Here is a 14,774-nt window from a genome sequence, read left to right as displayed (position 1 = left end):
TTGTCGCTGCTGCTGTTTTGAGGAAAACACCTGCTCCTCAATCACATTAGAGTAATAAAAATCTGACTTTCTCAAAATGTGCAGTACTTGGAGAGGGAAGTTTAGCCTGTATGTGACTCTACCCTTTTTTAATCTCTGTGCTGGGCAATCAGCGACGGGGTTTGACGCAGGCGAGGAAAGGGCGCCCTCTGGCGAGCCAATGCAAAGCACAAGCACGCACCAACCTTCTCTTTACTGTAATTTATTGATTGATTTCATTTCCACCTTCTCTCCAAGGAGCTCAAGGCGACGTACCGCCATGGTTCTCCCTTTCCCGATTTTATCCTTGCCACAACCCTGTGAGGTAGGTTAGGCTGAGAGGTAGTGACTGGCCCAAGGTCTCTGCTCTCTTGTTTTAAATTGCTACCGTGGCAAGGCTAGGAGAGAAGCAGAAATACAACAGGTGCAGTTTTTCAGGAAAGCTTTGTTTGTTGGATATTTGCCTGCCATGCCATAGAAAAGGTACAGGAGACCTGCCTCCACCCTAGATGTGCAGGGATGAGCTGCAATGACTCAGTGATGAGGAAAAGGCACTCTGCACGTGCTTAAGGACGATGACTTCGCCTGGCTCCAGGGGAAAGACTTTGAGGTGCAGCATTGAGAACAGATTCTATTTCCTATAGGACATTCGTACTCAGGAACTTAGTGTGTTTTAGGAGAATGTATGCATGAACTGACTGTTCTTGTTACTATCAATTTCCCTACTGAAGTTAAACGTTTGGTTGTGCTATTAAACGTGGGGACCTGCAGCAAAATGTTGCAGCAGAGCCTTTTTGCCCCCAAAAGAGTTAGCACCCCACCTGCTGCTGTTTTTAATTTTTTTTCAAGCCTGAATACAAATGGGGCTGTGGAGATTTTGACAAAGAAAAATGCAGCAAAACATGAATTCTTGAACAGAATGCTGTGCAATATCAAGGTATTATGATTTTCCTGAACATGCTAGCTACTACGTGCGTGCAAGTTGCCAGCAGCCACTAGGTATCAAAAGCTGTTAAACAAGGAGGACCTTCAGCTAACAACAGACAAATCTCTCAAATCAGCCTTTATTATTATTATTATTATTATTATTATTATTATTATTATTATTATTATTATTATTATTATAGTTGTTGTTGTTGTGCCACACCCTAATTATAGTCTCAAAAGACCCACTTAGAAATAGCAGGTAGCAATTCCTGCACAGTTAATAGAAAACCTGCTGCTACTGTTAATATAAACCTAGCAGTTTAATGATCAACACAGCCTCACCCCAGGCTTTTGTGATTAAAAAGAAAGAGCTGGAAATTCCAGGGACGGCTGGTGCCCATGAGGGACTGGTAGGGCGGAAGGCAGGGAGCCCAACAGTAGGGGGGGTCTAGAGCCAATGACAGGCAGAGCCAACTAATCCTAATTTTGTCCCCATTCTCCTTCCTGCTGAGTTCTGCAAGGGCGATCCTGAGATTAAGGAAGAGGACGCTGACAGGGGCAGAGCCACTTCTGGGCTGGTTGTAAGTAGCAAAGCACGCAGGCAGGCAGGGGCTGGCTAAGTGCAGATGGAGGTTGGTGTGGTGGTGTCCCAGGTGCCCTTATGGACCAGCCTCCCGAAGCATATTCTACAATAAAGGGCATATTTGCATTGCTTTTAATTTATTTATTTTAATGGAGCAAAACACCCTGTTCTAGGGTAGCCGTGTGGCCTGCTTTGCAGAGGACAGTCCTCTCTTTGCAAGTGTTTGAAGGGCTGTTTAGTCCCAGTCCAGTTTAAAGATAAAGTGGCGTGAGAAAGGAAAGGTAGAAGGGCCTTGAAGTGACCTGTTAAAAGTGGGCGGTGCCCGGGGCTGAGTTGGCATGCAGCAGACCTGGTCGCAGTCTTGTTCTCCGCTATGATGTATTTTCTGTTTCATTGTGCATGCATTGGTAACCTCACGGCCGGATTTCTGCAAGGCTCTCTGTGTGGGGTTACCCTTGAGGCTGGTCTGGAAGCTGCAGCTGGTGCAGGACGTGCTGGCTAGGTTGCTTACGAAGGCAAACTATTTCCAGTGTATATAACGGCTCGCTTGTGAGATTTGTACTCTCTGCCAATCTGCTGCCGGGCAAAGTTCAAGGTGTTGGTCCAGGGCTGGCACCAGCCTGCCCCACACCTGCAGTGCTGTACACTCCAACATCCTCTCCCAATGCAGGTAGCGTGGGATTTAAATAGGCCCGCCCCACCTATCTCCTGCGTCAACATGCACTGCACGTGCACACCTGCTATCAGCCAAGATGGCGGCGAGGGTGTCACCCCCTTAGGGGCACCCGTTAAGGCGGTGGCAGGCATGCACGTGCAACGTGTGGGGCGTGTGTGTTGACGTGCCATGTAAGTGGGGCAGGTGGGCTATTAAACCTGCGCTGCTTGTATTGGGAGGTGCCTGGGAGATCCTGCTCTGCAATCTACAGCAGCGTCCGGTTGCTAAGTCCCACAACCTGATGCTGGCATGGATCACAGAGCTGGAGCTCCACCCTGAGGAGGGACCTTGGCCAGGGCCCAACCTGGCCAGGCCTGGTGGGTACTGACATACAGGGCCGGGTTAGAGCCAGTGTGGTGTAGTGGTTAGTGTGTGGGACTATGACCTGGGAGACCAGGGTTGGAATCCCCACACAGCCATGAAGCTCACTGGGTGACCTTGGGCCAGTCACTGCCTCTCAGCCTCAGAGGAAGGCAATGGTAAACCCCCTCTGAATACCACTTACCATGAAAACCCTCTTCATAGGGTCGCCATAAGTCGGGATCGACTTGAAGGCAGTCCATTTCATTTTTTTATTTGAGAGACTGCCTTATCCCTTATATACCCCGCAGGTTACTGCAGTCTGTGGGAGAGCTTCTCTGGCAAGTTGCACAGTAATTCAGAGCAGGGCTTTTCAAGTTGACGTTTGACAGGCACCCACTATCTGCAGTTTCCGGAAGCAATTAAAATCATATTTGTTCAAACAAGCTTTCCCAGCTTGATGAATGGGGCTCTGCCACGGGTGTCGACTTGGTATTGTTTTTTAATCTCCTGTTATTTTCTGTGTCATTTTAAACTGATTGTTTTAGTTGTTTTATTGCAGTCTGTAGAGCCAGTGTGGTGTAGTGGTTAGAGTGCTGGACTACGACCTGGGAGACCAGGATTCGAATCCCCACACAGCCATGAAGCTCACTGGGTGACCTTGGGCCAGTCACTGCCTCTCAGCCTGTCAAAGGAAGGCAATGGTAAACCCCCTCTGAATACCGCTTACCATGAAAACTCTATTCATAGGGTCGCCGTAAGTCGGGATCGACTGGAAGGCAGTCCATTTCCATTTGTTGCACTCTGTACGCCACCTTGAGATGTGGGTGGATGTCGATTAATAAACAAACCATTGGCCATGTTTGCTGGGGCTGATGGGAGTTGTAGATCAGCAACATCCGGAGGGCCATTGTCTCCCCACACCTGATCTAGAGGGAACAGTTATCCCAGCTGAGGCAGAGAGTTGTACCCCTCTGCAGTCAGCCGTCTTGCTGGTTGCCTACTGGGTTATACGGTACTCCAGACTCCTCTTCGGCTTCTTCCTCCTCCCAAATAGACCTTTCCTCCCAAGCACTGGCAGCTTGATGCTGGCCAGGCAGCGGGCAGGGAGCCCGGTGCCAATGGCACAGAAGAGCTCAGGTCCCAAGTGCAAGTAGATCCCTGATGGTGAAGCCTCCTGGCAGCTCAACACACATTCCTTGCTCAGCTCTGGATTGTTTGCCCAGGTCTGCCAGCTCCTGGGTGTCAGCTGGGGGATGAGACAGGGTTTGGAGGAAGGGATGTCACTAAGCACATCTGCAAGATGTCCTTGGGACTGCGTCACTCTGTGGACTCTTTAGAATTCCTCACTGTGCTAGCAGTTCCTGCCAGTTTCCTTGCCTCTTCCTCAGATGAGACTCCCTGGAGTTCTGGCTGCTGGCCAGGCTGGATCCTGGCCCCAACCATGGTTTGGCATGGAGTCAGCCCATCAGGCCATTCAATGACATTGCCTGGCATCAGCTGCAGGAGAGACGAAAGAAAGCCCTTCAAGCGACAGGTGATATGAACTGATGGAACTCCCTACCACAAGACGTGGTGACGGCCCCTCGCTTCAATGGCTTTAAAAAGATCAGAAGCTTTTAAGCATGACAGTGAAATGGAACTTCCATGTTCAGAAGCAGTATACCTCTGAATAACAGAGGCTGGGGACAAATATCAGGAGGTGGGCTCTTTTCATCATTCAGCAAGGTTTTCTAACGTCAACAAATCCACTAAATATAAAAAAAATGCTACCATCAAGGTATAAATAGTCTGCCTGTGTGCCACATTCTAGTGGCACAAGCTTCCTCCTGCTGACTTAAATAGCATTCGCACAGCACCAAAGAACTTCCATAAGCAAAGCTGAGAAGACTCAGTCTGCATCTGGGTTGGAATTGCTTTTTAATATCTTTTTAAACCCTTTTTTGATGTTTTTCAAGCTTTTTTTAAAAAAAAATTAAATATGTTTTGTTTTAATATGTTTTTAATGGTTGTTGTGTTTTAATATATTTTGAAGTCTGTTTTTATGATGTTTTAAAGTGTTTTTAGCGCTTTTGTTTGCCGCCCTGGGCTCCTACTGGGAGAAAGGGCGGGATATAAATCAGAAAGAAAGAAAGATAGGTAGGTAGGTAGATAGATAGGTAGACAGACAGATAGATAGGTAGGTAGGTAGGTAGGTAGATTCAGAAATAAATTTTTTAAAAGAATGAAATCTGCTAATTGTGCCACTTGTGGAATAGATGCCTGTATAATGATGCCCTCCTCAGCATGGTGAGATCACATTTGCACTTAGACAGAGAGCTTGTGGTCCTTTTCTTCAAAGAGGCAAGCATAAAGGCAAAGCCAGACTGAAGCTACTGTGACATTCCCCTGCCTTCCATAACAGTGCATGCGTCCCTGATAAGGGACCCTTCAGGCAATGATGCCAGGACCAGCCTTGCCCAATTAATCTCTGCGCTTGAGTTTTGTCAATTGGCCGATTCAGGCTGGGGCCCAGCTGATGCGACGGAGAGATGACACCGCGTGACACCTCGGAGACCGGATTCTCTGGGGGATCGCTTTTCTTTTGCAGCTGCGTCTGTTTTGCTGCCAAAAATCCCCCCTTGGTTTCACAGCTTCTGAATCTTCTTCAGCCCTCCCCCTGGAGAGGCGTCTGGTTTCCATTCAAATCCTCCCAAACGCTGGGCTCTTCAGATTGCACTCACGGTGAAACTTGGGTGGCGGCTCTGAAGCCCAAAGTGAGGCTGGGATATTTCTTTCTTTCTTTGAAAAAAAAAATCCTTTGGGAAAGGCCCCAGACTTCTGCCTTTCTCTCTGAAGGAAACCAGGAAGCAATCCGGAGCATTACCACGTTGCTGGCAAGCCTTCTCTTTCATAGATCACAAGTCCACAGTTCAACATGGCATGCGCCATCGCTGGGTTGGCTGGAGTGGAAAGAAGCCATTTTCTTTTGGACTGTCTTGGGTTCAGGAAAACCTTGATGGGATAAATAGCAGGAAAAAATGTTTATGCCAAATTGCCCCTGAAATCAGATCTGTCGGCTGGGCTAGATTATCTTGCTTTATCTCCATAGCTGAGCTGCATTTAAAAAAAAAGAAGAAGCAAGGGCCCCTCCCAACTGCCGTTTGTTAGTTAGTTGGTTTGTTTGAAGGGGTATTCTGCAATTTAGGAGGTAATCCAATCCACCTGACAGCCAACGAAGGATTGATGATGTCTTCCTTTATCTATCCATCCATTCCTTACAAAAATTTATCAGGGCCCCTCCAGGCTGGTGGGGTTTTTTATCGCAAGTGTATTCTGCAGCGTGCCATTGACGCAATAATGCGTTCGTGGTAGATTTGTCCAGGACCGTCCCCTGAATTAGCTGCTCTGCAACGCTTCCCCACCATTGCCCCATTATTGCTCTCTGGAGGGGCACTCTTGCGCTGTAGCACAACAGAAGTGGAAAAACCCTCCCACCCCCCCAAAAAAACATTTGTGGTATGTAAAGTTACAGGATTTCAGCAGGAAGTTACAGGACATGCACTAATTGGAAACAAAGTACTTCCTTGGTTGGAGGCAGCGTGCTTCTGAGCACCAGTTGCTGGAAACCGCAGGAGGGGAGAGTGCGTTGCACTCAGATCCTGCTTGCCAGCTTCCCACAATGGGCACTTGGCTGGCCACTGTGAGAACAGGATGTTGGACTAGATGGGCCACTGGCCTGATCCAGTAGGGCTCTTATGTCCGCCCCAAAACATTTGCAGGCGCAGACTATTGAAAGTGGGATCGCGCATAATGCTCCCGATACCATCGTGAGTGCAGATCATCATGAATGCATCATTAAAAATATATATCTGGAAAGGCCCTAGGGTGAATTTTGAAAGAGATGTTTGGCTGTAGTCAACCACGTTGTGTTCAAAGTAGATCCATTTAAAATAATGTATCTATGCAAGTCATGTCCATTATTTTCAATGGGTCCACTCAGAGTAGGACTAACATGGAACAGGACCCTCTCTTTTTGCACTGTTTCTAATGGTTTTGATCAAAATTTCCATTTCAGGATTTTGTTCCATGCCCCTGCCTTCCCTTGTCCTTATGATCGAATATCCTGATGCATCTCCGACCTTTGCTTCTGCAGAAGCCCTTCAGCCATCCAAAGGTCTCCTGCTCCCTAAAAAGTGCTGTTCCTTCGCCTTTCCTGCCTTCAAGACACATGCCCGGAACAGCATCCCAGAATGTCTGCATCATGCCACCTCTCCTCCTTCAGATCTGTTCTCTAGACCCACCCCTTTGTCTGCAAAGACTTAATCACCACTGGACCCCACTGTAACTACACATCAGTGCATGTAGCTTCAGTATGGGCATATGCGTCCCTTGTTTGTTTTCTTCCCTTCCTGCATCTCCTTCCTGGCTCCTGGAGTGGTTTAGCCCACTCAGACTTGCCATTAGCTCTTCCAGTCACCAGCAAGTCCCGTGCAAGCTTCCTGTTCAGGAGACAACTTTGCCTCGGCACACACTATACATAAAATGAGTTGTTTTTGACTAACTTTGACTCAGAGTCAGCCCATTGAAATTAATGACCCTGCCTAACTTAATTCAATTAATTCAGGTTAATTGAATACAACCTTATGAATCCACTTTCATCAGTCATGGTTTCCCCCAAAGAATCCTGGAAACTGTGGTTTGCTAAGGGTGCTGAAAGTTGTTAGGAGACCCTCTGTTCTCCTTACAGAGCTACAGTTCCCAGAGTGGTTTAACAGTCAATCCCTCTTCACAGGGAAGTCTGGGAATGGTCGCTTCCTTGACTCTAAGGACCCCAGCTCAGAGGTCTTATTGCAGGGGTAGCTGGCGAAGCATCCTCCAGATATTGATGAACTACAGCTCCCATAATCCTTGACCACTGGTCATCCTTGTTAGGACTGATGGAAGTTGTTGCCCAATGATATCTGGGGGCAGCACATTAGGTATCCCTTTCCTAATGGAACCACCAGTTGTCCCTGCTCTGTCAGGGCCATTGACTGGGCTGCTTTAAATGAGGAGGCTCCTTTCATTGAAGGCACAGCTAGCGACTCAGAGCTGAAGCTCCTATTGACTGAGGTTGACTAGCGCTGAAACAATATTAGAGCTTGTCTCTTATGGAGTCTCCAGCCTGTGCCCTGCAGGGAGCTATCCAAGGTGCCACTGAATCCTGAAGGCTACCCCTAGCCTCAGGGCCCTACTTGGTTTTCCTTGACCAAACCTGAACTCTTACCTTGCTGAGACCACTTTGCTTGAAATGGAACAGTTAGCTGGCATCGTGGTGGTCCAATCATAGAGGCAGGTGGCAGATCCGATGCATCAGTTGCTTGGCCAGAGATCCATGCTCCATAACCTGGGGAGTCAACAGGTGTCACCGAAAGCCAGATTAAAAAGTCCTCTGGACTCCACAAACAACGAACAGTTTAGAGCCATTGTAGGATGCCCCCAATTGCCATGCAACAGATGAAACTCAATTCGGTGCCAGTTCTCAGGACAAGCACTCCAGAACAAAGGCAGCCTTTTGCAGCCTTTTGGGGTTAACCATCAACAACTCATCCTATTTGTTCCGCTTCACACCAGTTTGAAATTCACTGTTTGATTTACACCTGTCACAAGCCCTCTGGAGACACAGGGAGCTTTCAAGCTTTTTTCTTTTTTGTGTGTGTGCTGCATTTTAGTCCTCCTCAGAAAAAAAAAATTAGCCAGGCTATCATCAGTTTCTTCAGAAGGGAGGCTTGAGGTTCTCGCTTGTCTGGGGTGAATGATGTTTTTCTAATTTGATGAGGAGAGAGAGAGAAAGGGAGGGCCAACTGCTTGAAGGTCAGAGCTGCACAAAGCATTTTGCCGGTCCTGAAAATGGCATTGACAAGTTTCCATCAGACGTTGTTATCTTGTGCTTGCCATTCAGAAAGCAGGTTCCATTCCAAGGATAATTAATTCATTTGATATTCATGTCTTTTTTTTTGTCTTGCCAATTATGAGGGGGTTGGGGAGGGAAACAAATAAAGAAAAAGACTCTTAATCCATTGGGAGAAAGTGCTAAAATATGTTACAAGTGGTGCCCTGCAATAAAATGTTGCAGCATGAGCAGCATCTCTTCAGTCTTTTAGACACTCCATTCTAGTCTCTCCCCCCGCTCCCTCCAGTCAGTATTCCATATCCACCGACTACAGTTTCTCCATGTATATATATATGTGTGTGTGTACATACACCCACCCACTCACACATACATATGCATTTTTTTTAAAAAAAATCAAAATATCATTAAACACACACAGCAAAAGCAGCAACTAGTTGAGCAAGTTGACGTCAGTACAGTTTAATTACTTTTATTTATTTATTTATACTTTAAAGCATTTATGCACTGCTTGATATTTAAAATCTCTAAGCAAGGCATTTTAGCATGTGTTTTAAATTGTTTTTATATTGTTCTACATTTTTAAATTGTGTTTTAAATTGTTTTTAAAATATGTGTTTTAAATAGTATATTTGTTTTAATGTTTTTGATTGCTGTAAACCACCCAGAGAGCTTTGGCTATGGGGTGGTATACAAGTGCAATAAATAAATAAATAAATATATACATACATACATACTGTTAACCAGTGGTGCAATGGAGGTGGAAAACAGAGGAGTGCTGCTTCTGAAATTAGCAGGGGCAGCGAAATCATCTGCCAGAGCGCCAGGGTAACTGGCGGGCCCTTCTTGCTGTGGCAAGTAAATGAGGTGATAACAAGGCTTTCAAGTTTGCTTGTGACAGGTCAGCATTAGAGGAAGAGAATGAGGAAAATAGTCAAGTGGAGGCAGGATACCTCTCTCCTTTTCTTTGATGTGATTCCTACTTTATTTATTGATTTATTAGATTTATATTCTGCCCTTTCTCCCAGTAGGCTACTTCAGGCTAGTACTTTGAATGGTATCATTTCTAGACGGTTTGTATTACTAACTAAAAGCTAATGTAGATTGTTTGCATTTCAGCTGGCTTAGGATCTTTGTTAAAGTTCAGTGCATTTTACAAGGTGATCGTATACTGTCAGAAGTCAGCACTATGGAGTTCAGAGCAACTTCCAGGTAACTATGACTGTGTATACACCATACATTTAAAGCACGTGATTTCCCCCAAGAATCCTGGAAACTGTGGTTTGTTAAGGGTCCTGGGAATTGTAGCTGTGTGAGGAGTAAACTACGGTTCCCAGAATTTTTTTGGGGGGTGCTTTAAATGCACAGTGTGTATGTAGGAAGGATTGCAGTCATGCAAATCGTATTACAAATTGGATACTGCACTATATATGTTGAGATGTGTGTGCAATAATGGATTGACACAACTGCCGACAATTATGAACTCTCCTTGGGGAAATGACTGTGGAGACTGTCTTGATAAACTCTTGCACTTCCAAAAATGTACCACTACACTGCAGCTGGTGGCTGTTTTACTCTGGGGGGAGATCAGAAAGGGAGACAACCAAATGTCAGAGAGCAAGCGTTCTAATTTCACACCCAGATATGCAAACCCAGGATGCATAACATTGACTTTATAATGGCGACAATATCATCTTGCCGTTTCCTTGGAGAGTATTTAAATGAGGAACTATCCTTGCCATACTGTCCCCTGTTGTTAACTCATTTAAAAAAAATTTTTTTTTTCATTTCTTCCACACACAGAGAAATTTAAATATGATTACAGATTGGGAGAGATAGCTTTCTTCCACACTGAGAAACTCTTTTTGCAGAAAACTTCTGTAGGCTCTCAAAGGAGAGGAAACCAAATAAAACAATCATAATAATCTGACATTGCGATACAGTTTAATTAACTGGGGTTCTTGCAAGGTGGCAAATCCCCAAAGGGAATAAAATGATGGGAATTTGCCGGGAATGCTTTGATTTGGATCAGGGGGTTGGACTTGATGGCCTTATAGGCCCCTTCCAACTCTACTATTCTATGATTCTATGACAGCATGGCATCTGGAGATGAGAGAGCAGAATCTAGACACACATACACAGCCCTGCCCTGCCCTGCCCTCTACATACAGACCCCACAACAAAAACTGGTGATTTTGCTGATTTGCACACACAGACAGACTAGAGACAAAACCCAGGAGGGCAACTTGCATTGACAAAAAGGTGACAATGAACTAAATGGTACTTTTTTCAGATGCAAATTGCAGGTGCTTCCCCACCCCCAACTGGACTGAGACCCTACCCGGTGGCGAGGTAAAGGGGATTTAACTCTATTACTTCCTGCTAGGGTCATTATTCAGGCTCCTCACACCTGCAATTTGATTTGCAAAAAAAAATAGGCCCCATTCATCTGGACTGAACTTTGTTTTTTAAAAAACAAGATGGGTCCAATCTGGATCAGGACCATAGAGGTGGGGAAAAGGTTAATGCCCCCCTTTCAGAACAGCCAGATGAGGACTGAGCATCTGAACATGCTCAGAATGCTGAGCTTCTGCTGAGGAGGGGAAAACTGGGAAGAGAGGATGGAATGGAGTATCTTGAAAGAAGGCATGGCTGGTTGGCACACTGAACAGGAACATTCTGCGCTGCACCATTTTGTTGCAGATCCCAGTGGATACAGCAGAATGTTCACGTGTTGCTAACACTAGGGGGTCGTCCAAACTGACCATGATAATCCACGTTTTCCATATACGCTTTGTCATCTGACAGTCACCAATTTGCCTGAAATTCGCTCTTTTCCGATCTGAAAAATAAGCTTTTTTTGCGCCCACACACGCAGTGGGAAGACCCTTACATTCTTTTCGCTTTTTCCCAGCTCTGCCTGAAACACCACCCCCTATCAGCCAATTGGTCCACAAAATATGATGTGTGCTCCTCTCCCCCTTTGCACTGAAGCACAATAACGTGCGTGCGCTTGAACGTAAGAGCGCAAAAGTTTGAATTTCCTGTTGGTATGTTAGTAGTGGCTGTAATGGAGTTGACCAAGTTTTTGGTTCCTGTACAGCTCCACTTACAGCTATTAAATTTCTGCCTTGTGCAGTTGAGGGCAGCCGGAGCCCAACGGTCACCTGGACAGGGTCGTGTGACACCCCGGAGCCCAGGAACAGCAGGAGCCCCAGCAGCGCTGAAGTCATGCTGAACTTCCTCGGCTCATGCAGGGGTGGTGGTGGAGGAGGCTACTTCACAGCAGCTGCACCGGCGAAGCTTCAGGATAGGAAGCACCGCGATGTAGCGAGCTCAGCGTGGCGGGGGGAGGTGGTGGCGGCGGTGGCGGCTACGTTTTCCTCCCTTATGGTAACATTGTTCACAAGCGAGGGCTTGGGAGAGGGGGATCTCCATCTCCCCCCTCGCACCCCCTCCCACCCAGCGCCCAGCAGCCTTTCCTAGCTAGGGAACCCCACGCGGCTGCTGGAACCCTCGATTCTTGGGGGCTGCTGGTGGTGGTGCTGAGTCCAGGGCCTCCCTTCCCCCCTTTTGCACACACACACGCACGCTGGACATATTCTCCAGGAACAATTTGTAATAGGAAGGCATGCAGGGGGAATGAGGTTAGAGCTGCTAAACATCCCTTCCTCTTCCTCCGCTTTGAAGTGTTCCCTCTGATAAAAGAGAACTGTAAACCACTTATCTGACAATAATTGCTGTATTGTTGTTTGCTTGCATTTGTGATATATCGCAAAACCAAGTATATGTGGTTTTGCCTTTTTCCATATCAATTTTTCTGGGGGTAAACACGCCCGGCAATTCCACTTATTTCTCATGGAACTGCAAGCAAGTAACGACGTGTCATGTCTAGGAAGGTAGACCACCAGTCTTTATGGTTGTGGGCACCCGAGACGCTCTAGCAAACCACTTATATGCCAATAATTCCTGTGTTTTTGTTTGCTTGTGTTTGCAATATTTTGCAAAACTGACGGTATGCTTTTCTCCCTTTTGCAGTTTCTGGAGATACACACGGCTGGCAATTCCACTTATTTCTACAGAACGGAAAGGGGGTATTGAGGAGCTGCTACTGCTTGCTTCTTTTGTAATGAATGGCAGAAAAGCTGAGAGTTTAAAGGGGAGCACCCCCCTTCTTACAGAACCAACTTTTCCTGGGGTGGCGCGACAGCTTTGTGACTCTGCGTATTTGCGCACACCCGTCCTTGTACCTTTCATCCCCCCCCCCATGTCTCATAAATCGAATACCATGCAAGAATGCGAGCTGGGACCTCTGGCTCCACTGCAAGGTTCCTGACCCCCAAGCTTTTCTAGAGTGCAGCGCTCTGTGGCGGCTCCAAGCTCCTCCCCATTCTCTCTCTTGCTCTCGCTCTGCCTGCCTCTCGCTCTCCACATAGGCAGCGGCGGCATCAGCGTCAGGGAACAGCCACCGAGAGAGGCTTCCCAGCAGCTTCCCAACCAATTTGGGGCAAAACTTGATGCTCCGTTGCCTTCACACACACCCTCCTTCTTCCTTTCCTTCCCGTGGCCGTTTGCAAAGCGCCAGCAAAGCGAGCTCCCTGCACCAACCACCAACATGAGCGAGACCAGCCAGGAAAAGGGGGGCTTTACAAACAGCCACAATTGCAGATCTCACCCAGAGCAGCCACCCAGTTCGCAGGCTGGCTAAAAATAAACGGCTGTAGCTGCGCAGTATAATTGCAGAGCCCCCCCCCCCCAACACCACACCATTGCTCTGATTGGTTCAGTTTTCCTGGGCTTTCCCCAGACATTTGCGCACAATCGCAAAAGTGGAAATACATGATTGGCTGGGAACGAGGGAAGGGGTATAGGGAAACGCCCATGGACTGCCCACAGCTCTAAAGTCCACAGTACTGCATCCGAGCGCCTTACGGTACAGCGGATGATTCCCAATTTAAAAAAGCAAATCACATTTTTGCGGTAATACAACAGCGGATTTAACTGTGTGAAAATGCGCGAAAGCGCGCAACATCATATTGACGACCGAAAAATAATGAATACACAAAGCAATCATGTCACACATTATACGGTCGTCTGGATGAGCCCTAACTTAGTTCTACATAACCTATAACTGGCTTTAGTTTCAGTGGAAGCAAGATGGCCGCTAGGTATGTAAGTCCCGTGGATTCAGGCATTTGGGCTTGAGGGTCACAGGGTCTGCCCATTCCATTGCAAGGTTGCCTCATTTATTTATTTATTTATCGTACTTATATACCGCCCCATAGCCGAAGCTCTCTGGGCGGTTTACAGATGTTGTCCTATGTCCTATGAACAAAAGGCACGTAATCACAAAGTACACTGCTGTGGATCTTGAGTGACTGACTTGTGTTATTTTTCACGATATTGTGGGAGGGCTGTGCTTCAGATTTAGGTTCTGCCTGTCGTGTGACTGCATAATTGTGGCCGAAACTTCCCCCACAATTTATTAACTCTGATGGTACTATAATATGTGCTAGTACTATAATATTTCATACTCTTCGTGTGTTTGTACCTGCGCTGTGTAAAAAGATATTATACGGCACAGGTACAAGGAATGGCAGATCTTTGCTTTGTTTCTGTCCCAGACAGTGGAGACTGGTCAATTAGGGTGCATAGGATGCTGCACCACCAGCCTCAGTCTGCCCTCAGCCAGCCCCCACCTATCTGCCTTCTTACTTACAACCAGTCCAGGGGATGGCACTATCTGTCAGCTTCCTCTTCCTTAATCTCAGTGTTGCCTTTGAAGAACTCAGCAGGGAGAAAGATTGGGGCAAAACTAGAATTACTTGGGCTTTTCCTCTCATTGGCTCCGGCTTTACCTATTGTTGGGCTCCCTGCCTTCTGCCCTGCCAGTTCCAATGGGGACCAGCCACCACTGAATCCAAACGAAGTCCTTTGAATAAAACCGCCCTAGCTTCATTTAGCACATATGTGGGGAACCTTTGGCCCTCCAGATGTTGCTGAACTACAATCCCCGCCAGCCCTGCAAGCGTGGCCAGTGGCGAGGGACGATGCGAGTTGTAGTTCAGCAACATCTGGAGGTTCCCCACTCTTGATTTAGAGACTCGTTGCTCAGGGGGGTAGAGGCACCTGTATGCCAGCCGGACAAAATGAATCGGGAAGTCTGTTGTCTCCCTGGGGCATGCATCCGGGACGTCGCTGACAACCTGCCGAGGCTCATTGGGAAACAAGATAGGTACCCCTTTCTCCTCATCCATGTGGGCACGAACGACATGGCCAGAAACACCTTGGAACAGATCACCTCAGACTATGAGGCTCTGGGTAGGAAGGTCAAGGATTTGGGGGCGCAGGTGGTCTTC

At 47.0% G+C, this 14,774-nt stretch overlaps 1 long non-coding RNA gene across 1 annotated transcript; it reads left to right on the top strand.

Moving 5' to 3' along the window:
- The first annotated feature begins 285 nt into the window (after positions 1-285).
- On the top strand, positions 286-13,086 carry LOC133374329 (uncharacterized). Its single transcript, XR_009759864.1, has 3 exons — positions 286-343; positions 9,535-9,627; positions 12,454-13,086. It is a non-coding gene; the product is annotated as an uncharacterized LOC133374329 (long non-coding RNA).
- The last annotated feature ends 1,688 nt before the right edge of the window (positions 13,087-14,774 follow it).

The sequence above is a fragment of the Rhineura floridana genome, chromosome 21 (assembly GCF_030035675.1).
Source record: "Rhineura floridana isolate rRhiFlo1 chromosome 21, rRhiFlo1.hap2, whole genome shotgun sequence".
Taxonomy (NCBI): Eukaryota; Metazoa; Chordata; class Lepidosauria; order Squamata; family Rhineuridae; genus Rhineura; species Rhineura floridana.
The sequence above is the reverse complement of the archived record's forward strand: the minus strand, read 5'-3'. Positions and strand labels throughout refer to the sequence as shown.